Source organism: Miscanthus floridulus, chromosome 6 (assembly GCF_019320115.1).
Source record: "Miscanthus floridulus cultivar M001 chromosome 6, ASM1932011v1, whole genome shotgun sequence".
Lineage (NCBI taxonomy): Eukaryota > Viridiplantae > Streptophyta > Magnoliopsida > Poales > Poaceae > Miscanthus > Miscanthus floridulus.
This window is the reverse complement of record NC_089585.1, coordinates 120,846,090-120,856,040: the sequence shown is the minus strand read 5'-3', so window position 1 is coordinate 120,856,040 and position 9,951 is coordinate 120,846,090. Positions and strand designations below refer to the sequence as shown.

General features: G+C 47.3%; 1 pseudogene; it reads right to left on the bottom strand.

Moving 5' to 3' along the window:
* Window positions 1-580: 580 nt before the first annotated feature.
* LOC136459354 (jasmonate-induced oxygenase 2-like) lies at window positions 581-5,275 on the bottom strand (annotated as a pseudogene).
* Between the last annotated feature and the right edge of the window lie 4,676 nt (window positions 5,276-9,951).

Below are 9,951 nucleotides of genomic sequence, written 5' to 3'. Positions count from 1 at the left end.
TAAGGGTATATTTTCTAAATTTTTTCCGTCAGGGGTCTATTTGTGAGAAACTTTAAAAAAAAACTAAAATATAAAAAATTCGGTCCCCGAGTCGCCAAAGGCTTGGCCAACGCGAGCCCACAGCAGGCCAACCATGCCCAAGCCACGAGTGCTAGAGCTAGAGACGCCCTTGGCCTTCGTCACCTTGCAACCCCCGTTGCCACGTCCAGCCGCCGGTGCCGCATCGACGCATCATGACTAACTGGTTGCCGGTGGGTGCGTCGCGCTCTCGCAGTAGTAGATCCAACCGTGATTGGACCTCGCCTACCCTGCACCTTCTGCAGCACACCCCGCTCCTCTGCGATCCCCAGGTGCCAGAGGAAAGTGTGAGACCACTTTCTATTATTTAGCCGCCCTCCTGGCCCATCTATGTATCCGCCACTGAGTATATACGACAATATTGCTTAAATTTAAAAATGCTTCGGCGTACGTGCACAACCGTGACTGGCAATGGACTGCTGAGCAACCTGCATGCACCACACACACATATATAGATATACGATCGCGGTTATAAATAGTAAGTGGTACCAAAGGTAGTAGGTTGGTTCTACACATGTGTTATTACAATCAGATTATACATGGGCCGGGGGAGCCAGCTGATAGTAGCCAAACTAATTAACTTCAGATTAACAATTGCCATTAGGATACACACGCAGTTGTTTAATTATTAATTAGCTAGTACTGTAATGTACGTAGACAGGTGGTGGCTACTTACCAGCTAGCTACTCTAATTAATTTTCTGGCGATCGGCCCGTTCGGCTTACCCAGAAAACAGCACTTGAGAGCCTCGATCTGCGCCTTGCCCCTGGCGCCCTTATTCCTCACGTAGAGCCTGTACTCGTCGAAGGTCATCGGCGGGTAGAGCGCCGGCAGGTTCCCGGCCGTGACCAGCTCCGACGCCGGGGCGATGGGGACGTCGCCCTTGGGGTTGTAGAAGAGCGCGAGGGATATGCGCTCCTCCTCGGCGTTCACCACCACCCGGTGCTCCACGCTCTTGTACACGGAGTTGCTCAGTATCTGTCGATGAGTGAAGAATAAATTCAACATTATTATCAGCAATGCGATCAGCACCCTTTAGCGACACTTCTAGCTATAGCTAGCAATCGCTTAACCTGAAACACGCATGCACACCATGATTATCTGTCGGAAACGAATTGAGATTAATTAAAGCTGAGCGAGGTTTTTATGCATGGATGAACAGGAACATGCAGCATTCGTATTTTAAAAGGTAAGGTGGAGTTTTTATACCACGTAAACAGTAGCATGCATACATAACTATATTAGCGGTCGTTGGTCTACTAGTTGAAGTTTATTAATTACGGTTACAGCAGGTCTATCTGTACATGTGGAGCCGGGGACTAGTTAACTTGTACAGTCTACAGGTGGAAATACTGCTTAACTGAGGGTACCGGCCGGTGCAACAGATGGTGGTTGGCGTCAACTGGCCGTGTGCACCTGTGCATGTACTTTCGCGTGGCGCGATTCGTCAGTACATCGCCACCGTAACATGCATGCATGCAACTCTGTCCACGGTATAGCTAGCTGCTCCTGCACGACAAATCTAAGATTGCGCTCGCTCGATGATCACCGCCCATGCATGTGTTCATATGCAAACTGTTGGACATAGGACTATAGGAGTAGTACTATACACTAGTGTCTATCCGGTATTAATTCCAGCACTGCACCGACGATTAGTTTGATTCAGAGTAGTCAACTACCTGAACTAATACAGGAGCAGAATTAATCAAAACTGTTCCTGACATCAAGTGTTTACTATAGAGTACTAATTAAAAAACTAATCATTCATCAGTTATATATCCATCCATTCTTCAATTCCAACCAAGCAGGCGATTGAGCGGCAGCGCACTAACTACCAGCTAGCTGTACTGTACGCGTGTAGGTGTACCGACTAACGACAAGACCAAACACTTCACGTTTGTACAGGTAGGTATTACGTGACATTCACGGTCAATCTTAATCCGTCGACTAGTAGCTCTAGAAAGCTACGCATCTGGAGCTGGAAGTAATTTTTATTGAGCTTTTCTAGAAGCCGGATACACAGCGCCAATGCAACGTGCGTATATATATATGTACATACCTGGACTTGGTCGCCGACGTTGACGATGAAGGCGTCGCGGACGGGCTGCACGGTGACCCACTCGCCGTCGCCGCGGCGGACCTGCAGGCCGCGGACGTGCTCAGTCGGCGAGGAGGACGGTGAGGGCGCCCGGGTCCGAGTGCGCCGAGAGGCCCAGCGTCAGGTCCGGCTGCGGGCACCGCGGGTAGTAGTTGGCGCGCAGGGTCGCGCCGCAGTCAGCGCCGCCGAACGCCCGCTGGAAGTGCGCCTCGTCCAGCCCTAGGCTCACGGACAGCACCCGCATCAGCAGCTCGCACAGCCGCACCACCTCGCGCCCGTACTCCTCCGACACCTCCCTGTATATGGTATGTATATACACATCAATACATGAGCAGCTAGGCTATATATACTATATATTGTACGTGCATCTCAGTCTGTAACTGACAGTACTGTATTGGTCCCTGTTTTTGCTGCAATGAGCTGGCCAGCCCATTTGGCACTTGGCATGCAGTTGCAGTGAATAGGAGCGAGCACGCAACAAGGTCCAGTGCTTTAGTTCCCAAAATTTTGCCAAATTTTTCAAGATTCCTCATCACGTCGAATCTTTGGACGCATGCTTGAAGCATTAAATATAAATAAAAAATAAAATTAATTACACAATTTAGACGAAATTCATGAGACGAATCTTTTAAGCATAATTAGACTATGATTGGATACTAATTACCAAATAACAACGAAAGTGTTACAGTATCCATTTCGTCCAAAAATTTCGCCAACTAAACAAGCCCCTACTACACGACGACAGGGACACCCCTAGAAAGGAGCGCGTCCATGTTGTGCTAACCATAGCTAATTGGAATTAGACAGACCTGCGCTGCGCTGTCTCTCTCTCTAGTCTCTAGGCATTTTGCATGAAAGCACCATGGACCTACTTTCCGTTTTCATGCACGTGTTGTATTAAGATGCTGAGTCATTACTACGGCGTGACTTATTTTATATGGAGTAAGTGTTATCTATACAGTGCATTTTAGGCTCCACGCAATGACTAGCTAGGGAACAAGCTTGCAATGGTTGGAGTCTTGGAGAAGTACGGCATGGGAAGGGACAGTTATGTTAATCTATTTTCTGAACAATCAGTGCACTGTTCTCTGGTAAAACATCACCAAACCTAGCTGATTAATTCAACTCAAATATTTGTTTATTAAGGATACAAAAATTAAGTATAGTTGTGCGGTTTTCGCAGTATGTCACTCAAAACCATTTTAAATTTTGCCAAGGACATATTTTTTCGACACATGTTTAAACATATCATATTTAAAATTAGACGAAAACAAAGGTCATCTCCAATAAAATTACAAAAAGAGTAATAATAACATAAGGATAATGTCTTACTTATAGGAAGAAAATAAACTGTGTGTTTGTGACTTCGTCGTGTCCACATCACGAATTATTCTATACATCTAGCAGGTTGAAAATTTGGAGTTAATTAAGTACATATAATCATATGAACTATATATAACATCGAAAATGTTGGACTTATCCACACTCGATCCATATTTAAGCATGCATGCCCCCAAACGGAAGAATAAGGTCAATCTTCAAACTTTGCCACGGTTCAATCAAACTCAATGCCTACTCTGCCTAAGGGGGAAAATCTATATGTAGGACCTTTTAATACTCCAATCCTACACATAGGCGCCGTTCGCTGGTCTGATAAAATCAGACCAGCCGGCTGATCCCCTCAGAAGTCACTGTCATCAACCGCCGCTACAGTGTTTTCTCTCTCACAAAACCATTCAGTTTCAGCCAATTCAGACTAGCGAACGGGGCCTAGTAGTTTTCACAAGACAGCTTTCAATTCTCGTCGAAACCCAGAAATTATTTCATGTGTTCCAAACGGGATGGATCGGACCTTCGTGTTAATTACCTAGTACATATATAGAGATGCACACGCATGTGCACCACAACACACAGCTCTGAATGCATGCACATGGGCACGCTATAACTCTATCATCAGCTTATGATCTGGGAAAAAAAAGAGTATCGAAATTCACGTACTTGCAGTTGCTGGGGTTGGCCGGCCAGAACTTTGCCTGGCTCTTGGCCGCCTCCGGCGCGAGGTGGAGGAAGAAGTAGTCGCCCCAGTCGAGGACGGCGCCCTTCTGGACGCCGAGGCGGCTGCCGTAGCCCTCGTACGTGCGCGGCGAGTTGGCGTAGCGCTGCTTCTCCGCGAGCGGGCGGCGGAAGAAGCCGCGCCAGGCCTCCCGCGCGGCGCGCATCAGCTCGGGGCGCACCCCGTGGTTGACCACCTGAAAGAATCCCCACTCTCGGCACGCGGCCGCGACGGCCTGGGTGACGTCGTTGCCGAGGCCGCCGCCGACCCCGACGGCGCCGCCGTCCTCCGCCAGCAGCAGCTCGCCGAGGTCGACGACCGGAATGCTGATGATGTCCGAGGGCTGATCCTTCTCCAGCTGGGCCTGGACTGCCGCCGCCGCCGGGGCCACGGAGGGGCGGTCGCACGGCGGCTTGACGTAGCAGCGCGGGATGACGGACAGGCCGCTCTCGGCGAGCGCCTGCACGCGGACGACGGGCTCCGGCCACTCCTGCATGCAGTCCGCCATCTGTGTGTCTGGCTGGCCCTTCCCTGGCGTGGCGCCGCAGCGGCCTATATGCGTGCAACAGTGAAGAAATCAACGATCGGCAGTGGGAGCGAGAAAGTACAGTGGGCAGCTGGACATGCTTGCTTGGTCCTATACGAGCTACAGTGGAAACGAGGTGACTGCATATGCATTCAACGCGCGAAACAGGTGTGTGGGGGGTGTGGGGGACTGGGGGGTGGGGGGACACGAGGCGAGGGGATCGGTCTATGATCTTGCACAGAAATTAAAACGGGGCGGGACAAGGCACGAGATGGGATCATGGGAATGCCGGTGACGACGACGACGACTCATGGATATGCAGTGAGGGTGAGGTATGGACGCGTGCTAGCTGTGCCAATAAGAACACGATCGATCGAGCTGATGATGAGCTTGATTTGCTAGAGCACAAGACAAAATTAGCATAAGGGAACGAGACGTACTGGCCGCGACAATTAGACCTCGAGTTCTTGAAGAGACAGAGCTGAGGCCTGCTGGGTCTGTGGTGTGTGCCCCTTGGTCCTTGGATGGCTTATTAGTGAGACTCAACAGGGGTATATATAGCCAGAGATGAGAGATGGAAAGAGACGTTTGCAAAAGGAAAAAAATTGCCAGGGATCGGAGTCAGGGGCGAAAAGCTATGGAGCTGGTTTTGCTCTGCTTTGTTGGGTCTCCTGGCCGAACATTTTGGCTGCTCACCTGGTCTGGTTGTCGATCCGTTGGGTTGGCGCGGCCGCGGGGGCCGGGGGCCGACTGGGCGCACAGCTCACAGCTGGGCACCGCAGGGATCAAAAGGGCGGAAACGTGTTTTTTGTGCGTTATTTGTGCCGGCCGGATCTGCTGTGGCTGATGCTGACCACTGGTGGGCAGATGGACTCGGTTGTAAAACGTACTCCTGCCTACTGGCCTCTCGGCCGGCCCGACAACACCACGTACAGTTCGGCTCTCGCGAACGCACGTAAAGGAGTAATAGTGTATGCTTTTTTAGCCTATACCGTATACGTGGTGTTTCTCTGGGCTTGTTTGGCTTGTTTTTGACTTAGTTTTTAGCAAATAAATAATTTTTTTTTCATACTAAATCAGTCAATAGTATTTTTAATCATGACTTATAAGTCAAACACGGCTAAACGAACAGGCTCGTAGACATAGAGCGATCGTATATTTGATTTGATTTCTACACGATGTGCTGACCGGAAAATGATTTGATTTCTAAAACCCAGTAATGTATTAGTGTCTGCGCGGCCCCGGCCAGTATGGCAGCCCTCCTCCTTGCTGCCTGAGTATCACTGGCCGGTGACAATGCCGTCGGTGCTTCTTCTTATTTCTATTTTCAGTTTTTCTATATACGGCTGCTACTGGTGACAGTGACCACTGATAAGGACGCTGAGATTGATTTGAGAATAAGCTCGCTCAGCCATAAGATTCCTTTTGAAAGCAGAAATTTCGAGATAATTAATTCAATGATTTCACGAGAATCAATTCAATTTTATAGAACATTTAGGATTGGATGCGTAATAAAGATAAGTACTTTTTTACTAGAGGCAGAGAGAAGTAATTCTGCACATATATTTTCCTTTTCAAAACACCCTATTTGAGCACAAAAAAAGCACTCCAGTAAGCCCTTGTTTAGTTCGCGAAATTTAGATTTTGGGGCTACTGTAGCACCTTCGTTTTTATTTGGTAAATAGTGTCCAAACATTGACTAATTAGGCTTAAAACGTTCGTCTCGCAATTTCCCACCAAACTGTGCAATTAGTTTTTCTTTTCGTCTACATTTAATGCTCCATGCACGGACCGCAAACATTCGATGTGACAGGTACTGTAGCAACTTTTTGAATTTTGGGGTCCAACTAAACAAGGGCTAACTGACAAAAAGAAATGAAACGTGGAATATATATTTCTTCAGTGTCTTTTGTGTCTATGTAAAAGCAAAATTCAAATGAAGTGAGCCATCACTATATATGGAAAAGTCTGGGAGCCTAACCTCAAACGTCATGCATGATGAAATTATGAATGACCATCTAAAGACACATTCTCTTTACATGACAAGATAGGAGCTAGCTTTAGGCAAAATAATCTCAATGCAGTAATATATACATACTCAAGCTTGTTCCAACAAAGGAATATTTTAGGCAACTTGATGAAGTCGCTCATGTTTGTCCTAATATTGTAGCATGGAATCCTAGAATCCAATAGCTCCACCACTGTTATGTCACCGCACTCGTCTATCCTCTCTTAGCATGTCAATGTAGGGCAAGCCTTTTTAATCCTTACATTTTTACAAAAATGAATCATTCTGCTTATGCGTCATAAAAGTTTGATCATGGTACACCCTATAAGTTATTTACTTGGGCGTGCCCAGTACAGAGAGCTCCCGCTCTGTGCAGAGTCTGGGGAAGGGTGTCAGTGGCAAGTCTTACCCTCGCCTGTGCAATGCGAGGAGACTACGACTCGAACCTAGGACCTTCCGGTCACAGGCGATAAGACTCTATAAGTTATTCACTTGACTTTTAGTAAACCAGAAATACATGGAAAATTCTTCCACCCATCTTGTCGTGTGCTACAATACGAAACAAGTTATTAAAACTAATATATATAGAAAACAAAATAAAGTTATATAACGAATGAACCTTTTCAAGTTTTGTTTAAGTATATTACAATCTCATTAATGATAAATTTGGGATTACATTTGCATGATCTTTAATGCGCATTTTTAACCAATAGTTCCCTCTAGAATATATTCTGGAAATCCTTGCTCGATTTTTGCAAGTATATTTGAACACAAATTTTGTAAGTTACATATCCCAAAGCTAAATAATATCAAAGTTTTCTTTGTTTATTCTACTGGAGGTAGTATATATTTCTTTGGTTGGTAATTTGGTATGGTCGAATTGAAGATATTTTTATGATTATCCTTTAAAATCCTTATTGGAAAACATATTTTGGTGGTAAAAAAACATAACCATCTTGCCTATTTAAAATACTTACACACCATAAGTGAGCAATTGATGTATGTGTTATGAATTTAATGCTAAAAACATTTATTTGTTGCTCTTAAATGAATGCTTGTCGCTCTATTTAATTTTTAGGATAGCTTAGACATGTTGGTTTTAGGCCTTGTTGGGCAAGGCTCTTAGGGACTCCATCTCTAGTGTTGTAGTCCACAGAAGACAGAGCCATGAAGCCACCAAAACTTGGCTTCATCAGCTTCATGTGTTCCCTAGTTCATTTTAACTCGGCGAGAGAAAAATAGCTCTGAAACGAATACTACTAGAGTATTTTGCTAGTAGAAGTTGTAGCTAGCCGGAGTCACACCAAACAACCCTTTAGCTTTATTTGCTCTTGGCTTCTCACCTATATTCAAAATTTAGACAAATAGAAGTTAATCCACACTGACAAAATTTCTAGCTTTTTAAAAAGCTATGTTTTTACTAGCAAGCAAGAGCCTATGGAGCCACCTTATGAATATAAAAACCAACACAAATAAGCAAGGTCTCAACCAAAAAGTAATTTCTTTCGAGAAACACCCCTATTAGATAGCATATTTGAACGGTATTTCCACACTTGTGTCACGTCCTCCAGGGAGAGCCGCCACCTAAACCCTAGCACCGCCTCCTCTCTCTTTTTCTTGGCGCCACTAGAAATGGTGCCGAAAAAGACCAAATGAGTATGATGACAGTGGCAGCAAGGCCTTGTCTCACAGTATTGCTGCAGCGGATGGATCTAGGTCATAGTTTGGTGGCTCAATCGTGCGCATAGTGTCGAGATAAAAAACCCGGGGTCCCCAATGGACCCGCTTCCCTGCAAAACCTAGCCCGGTAGGCCCGTGTAGCGACAGCACGTGCCTAGGCCAGCCCAGATACATAATGATAGGCCAAGACAATGATTCGGTTCCCGACCGGAAGGCCTGATCGAGGTGGGACCGTAGTCCGACTCCGACCCCATTTCTCTGACCGAGGATACGCTGGACCTTTGCTCGCTGCTCTTTCCCGACCGACACGGTCGGGGCCGACTGATCGGGGACGCCCGCTCGGTGTGGGCCTAGGGAGCAGGCGGAGCAGATAAGGTAAGGCGCTCAAGTCAACCACAATACTGAGAACCGTACCCTATCATGCCCTACGCACCTACAGGACGGTGCCATCGGGGCATGTCAGGCGAACACGGTAGAGCCTGCCAAACGCATCAGAGCATAAACAGTATTGTGGGCGCTGTCGTTTGCAGTACCAGGCAAACATGGTAGAGCCTGCCACACGCGTCTGAACATAAACAGTATTATGGGTGTCGACGGCCATCCCATACCCGATGGCGTGGGCAACAAGACTAGGTAGCACACGTATACACACTCTCTCTCTTTTTCTCTGACTTGTAAGGCCACCCCCTTCAACTATAAAAGGGGATGAGGTCTCTCCTAAAAGACCCCCCAGAAGACGGGATGACTCGAGGACTCGACAGCTCAACAGCTCTAGAGTTCGACAGCTACACAGTCTACATGCTCTCAACAGCTAATAAGCTTGGACATATAGAGCACACGCTCCGATACTTAGCGCACATTTGAGCATCCATCACTCTCGGCCACTCAATTCAGAGTCCGACCGGGCCTCTAACACCCCCTTCTCATTCTTCACTCATTTGTAACCCCACAGCAAACTTCGAGCACCTAGGCTCAGGAATAAAGTCACTGGCCGACTAAAACTGGATATAGGGCACGTTGCCTGAACCAGTATAAATTATGTGTCATCACGTGCTAGGCCACATCTGATCACAACATACAGCAAAACTACAAATATTTACTTGTTGGCCACATTTTGCACCAACGGTTGGCGTCGTCCGTGGGGAGAAAGCCGTGCGTTCATGCTTTTGGTGATCGAATGGCCCACCTTTCCACCATCTTTGGCATGGCGGGCTGGAGTTTCCCACGCTCCCACTTGCTAGGATGTAGGCTCCTCCTATCTTTGAGCCACTCTGGACCATCCTTTTCTGGAGTCTGGACTTTGTCGTCGACCAACTCGGCATACACTGCGAGGCGCTTGTCCCGGCGCCCACTGGAGGAAGAGCGCCCTCCACCGGCCTCAGGCCACTCGACGGCCTCAACGTCGAGACACCCGCGCTTCGCCTCGAGCCCATGCTGGGCTCAAACCCCACGGTGAGTGATGTACATTTTGTTCTTTACTCACTATTTAACACCTTCCGCCAACTCTC